Genomic DNA, 4,598 nt, shown 5'->3' with positions numbered 1-4,598 from the left:
GTCATATAAATGTTTTGAGGGAAATTCCTCAAATCTCCTCCATTTGCACAACAGCAGGTGGAACTGATTCACAATCAGTGCTGCTTCCTACCTGGACAGGTTGATTTCACAGAAGTGTGATTGACTTGGAGTTACATTGTCTTGTTTAGGTGTTCCCTTTATTTTTTGAGCAGTGTATAATACTCAGTTATTTCTTATTCACAATGTCAGAAGCTTCAAGAGTCATTGTCTACGTCTTCTTCAGACTCAACAACATCATGACTGCAGTTTCTGCATGTGATGCCTTTACAGACTCCACAGGCCCAGATACACGTGACCCCATTCGTCTTGCAGTTGGAGATGTCCATGTACTCATCCATGTTCCCTGCACATCTTTCCTGCACATATTTTGTGTAGGGGACATGGATGAGTACATGGACATCTTCCTTGACACAGAAGCCACCAAGGAGGCAGTGATTCAGGCTGTGATTTTTCAGTACATTTATTATGGAGCAGATACTACANACAGGGCTACACTTAGAGACAGACAACCAAGCACACTCACATTCACACCTACAGACAATTTAGAATCACCAGTTAACCCAGTGGTTCTCAAACTTTTTCTGTCACGCCCCCCCTTTGTAAGAGGAAAAAATTTCAGGCCCCCCCATCCCAACAAAATTATTACAAAATGGGTCAAGTTTACCCTTTATTGCAAAGACTGCTTTCTCAAATAAAAATATAACGAAATGTGCAAACACCTTTTTAGAACAACAACAACAACAAGAAGTTTAATCTGGGTTCATCCTCAAAACATGAGGTGCAACCTGTGCAAAGAAGCAAAAACAAGTGCAGAAATTTGGCAAGAAAGATGAGGTCTTTAAATTTGTATGGCTCAACTCAGTTTCACAGAACTAGTGGCTACAGAAAGCCTATTTTCTCCTGCACATCATTTCAAAACAATAACGAATTGCAGTATATCGTACATAAATCTGTCCCTGTTGGTCCCAGCATTTTTAACGTTTCAGATTATGATCAGACCATGATCATCAATAAATGTTGTGAATTTGGTGGCTTTAAGTCCTTTGGGGTCAGAAATAGAGGGGGGTGCATATTCTGGCAAACCCCCCACTGCTTGTCTAAGGAATATGACCCAACCCTGTCCATTGGTGAATCAGTTTCAAGACATTTATATTATGAAACCTACCTCCATGTCAAATGCTGTCACGTACTATCAGGCATAAGTCCGGATTGGCCTCAATCAGTTCAAGAAAGACGTCTTCATCCACTGCTGTGTCGGCTTCATCAAAAACGTCAAGTTCAGTGGCATCAGGAAGCCCAAACTTCAGTGACAAAGTCGGCTACTGGAGCTTGATTATAATGCTGATATTGCTTTGTAATTCACATTTCTTCGGAGGCGAGGGTCATTTCTTTCTTTTCATTAATTGCATTTTTTATTTGACTCTGGAATGATAATAGAAATGGCAGCATAATAATATTAATTATTTATTTTCGGTGCCTCTCCTCCCTGTGTTTTGAGCAAGAGTCATGTTCTCTACGGCAAAAGGTCATAAGTTAAGTGCCACAAGTCAAATAAGTATTCTTGTAATATTGTTGCTGTTATCAGCCTTATCATTATTACCATTAAACATCATGACATTACTAACATTCCAGTAAACTATGCACAACACAGAAAAAAAATTGAAATAGTGATGCTACCTAAATCCTTGTGCTACATATTTAGTTAAGATGCTTCCTCACCTTCATTGATAAAATCCAAAGAAGTGAGACCTGACTGTAATCTGATGGACTTTCTGAGACTCTGATATTTTACCTTCAGCAACATGATGACATCTTGATACTGCACCTTGTAGAAAAGAGCTGTTTAGCTTTCTCAGGTGCAAAAAGTGAAGTCAGGGGAACCCAACCCTGGTCCTCAAGAGCCACGATCTCATCATCAAGCTCTGCAGAAGCCTGAGAACGATTCTGATCATTTGAATCATGTGTGTTGGAAAACTGTTGGAAACATGCAGGACTGTGGCCCTCGAGGACCAGGATTGGACACCCCAGAGTGAAGTGAACTTCAAGTCAAGCCAAACGGTAAAAAAAAAAAAAAAATTTAAATGCAAAAATGTCCTCCAAACAAAGCTATTATAACAAAAAGTTCAATTTCCCCAATGGCCAGCACTATGGCAAAACAGTTATGAAAATCTTTGTGCTCAATATAACATTTAGCTTCAAACCTACTCACCCATCCTGCCTAGAAGCCCACCAGAGGCTCTCTGCAGTGCAGTGACCTGCTGATGACAGCTGACTCTTAATCACAGCATTTCTAAGGTCACAGTTAGCAGCTAATGCTAACTACAAGTATCTGTGGTGGCTCCAGACTGTTATCCAGCCCACCACCGTTTCACATGGTCAGTGACAGGCGCGCATATAACCGACATCAACTTACCGTCACACGCACGTACACACTATTCTAAATATTAGTTTATCCATTTTCTTTTTATTCGTTCAACCCCATAAGCCTCCAACTGCTAACAAACCTTTAACCAACACTGTATTTGACAACCACGCCGCCGCCACCAGCTCCCCCACCACAGCCATTGGTGTCATTTAGCGGGCAAAACTCGCCACCATCTGCCCTAAGAAACGTTATTTAACCCATCATTAGGCATCTAAATAACATTGAAACACACTACACTTACTTTAGCTGTTCATTTGATATTCTACCGGAGAAAAATGTGTATATTAAATGACTATAGTTTACCGCTTGTTGGCTAGCAGTAGCATGTTAGCTAGCAGTAGCAGCTAGCAGTAGCTGCTAGCGGGTCGCTTCACAGCCAGAAGATCCCCGATTGGCGTCCCGGTTAGGACGCCTCGGATCTTTCAGTGTGGGGCATGTTCTCCCTGTGCAGCGTGGGTTTGGGGTTTCAGCCCCGTTTATTTGTAGGTTTGTAAGTGTCTGGACAAATAATGACACCGATGTGCTCAACAGGTCACAGCAGCACTTTACAGCTGTCACATAAATGCAGCGAGTAAAAGTCACATGTAATCGTTGTTCTGAGTTTTTCTTGTAGAGCAATAAAGACGTACAACACGTCTGCGTATCCGAAATGGACATCAGTACAGAGATCGAGCGAATACTGATGCAGATGGAACCGGGAGAGATGGATCCCTCTCTAGGTTTCATAATGAGTGAGTTGCTGAAGGAACCGTCCAGCCCTACTGTCTCTGATGGACCAGAGTGTCCCCCTCAGCCAGGAGACAGCCACAGCACAGCAGCTTCTCCTGTGTTTGAAGAGGAAGGTCCACTGAGAGCTGCTCACACCAGCACACAGCCAGCTCACCTGTACAGTCAGGCAGGGACAGTGAGCCAGGGACAGGTAGGACACTGAGTAAAGACGAGGAACACATGTCATCATGGTTTATATTTACCAGTGTTTGGTACTGCAGGCCAGAACAAGACAAGAGAAATGATTGATCTGAATCCAAACTCGCTGACTTGTCACATCCCATGTATTCTGTTGTACAACAGCACTGTGAATCTCTGCTAATCAGAAAACACAATCACTGCTAATTAGTCATATGAATGTAAGTTAAAAGAAAAGAAAAAAAACCAAAAACAATTCACAAGAACTTGGTGTCTTGAAGCTGTCAAGTGAATAATGTGAAAACCAGGACTCAAAATGAAGAGTGTTGGTTGGTGTTTGAGGTGCTGTACTGAGTGTGTGTATTCCCGCTGCTTCACCTTCCCTCTTCCTCCACAGGACCTGCTGTATCACTGTCCTGGGACCAGCATCTGAACTGGCCCTGTTGCTGCTCCTCAGCTGGACCCAGTAAGACCCCTGGTTAACCACACACACTCTGAACGTCTCCACTGTTGGGTTGGAGCAGCTTTAATGGTATCACTGTAGGAGAACAGAACACGGCTACGCATCTGTAGTGCAGATTTTTAACTAGAAAGCCAGCTTTAGAAATAAAATTCAATTGGGAGCCCATTTAAAGCTGCATTAGGACATTCACTTGTCCCATGGTCACCCAGCCCTCACATCAATACAAAGTCCTGAACTTTGTGAACGTCAGTGGAAACCTTCAGACACATTACAGCTATTTAGCTGATAGTCGTAAATGCTCCGCATGTTTACATTTCAGTTATTATATCTAAAAGAGAAGATCAGTCGGCCCTCCTGTTGGACAGATGACACCGCTGCAACTTGTCTAATCAACTGTTGTGTGTTCATTTGTTTCCCCAGAATGTTCCTGTGATCTATCTCCTGGACCACATGAACATTAACCTGTGACCAGTCGGGTTCCTGTAAGTAAAAAAAACACAAACTGTTGAGCCTCTGTATGTTCACACACTCTATATTATCTGACATGTGTATGTGTCTCTCTATGATCTGTGTAGGAATGGAATGGTGTTGTATGGGCTTAGCCCTCCTGCTCCTGCAGTCAGCTCCTCCAAGTCACGGTAAGTTTGATCTGCTGTTGGACAAAATATGGTTTTCCTAACTAGAGCTGACTCATGTGTAGCAGTGGCTCAGGTGTCATTCGTTCACCCACACACTGGCATGAATGTGATTGTAATCAGCATCTTTCAGTTAGAGTTTAACCAA

Source organism: Stegastes partitus, unplaced genomic scaffold (genome assembly GCF_000690725.1).
Source record: "Stegastes partitus isolate 25-593 unplaced genomic scaffold, Stegastes_partitus-1.0.2 Scaffold1051, whole genome shotgun sequence".
In the NCBI taxonomy this organism is placed as follows: domain Eukaryota; kingdom Metazoa; phylum Chordata; class Actinopteri; family Pomacentridae; genus Stegastes; species Stegastes partitus.
Note: the sequence above shows the minus strand (reverse complement) of the source record.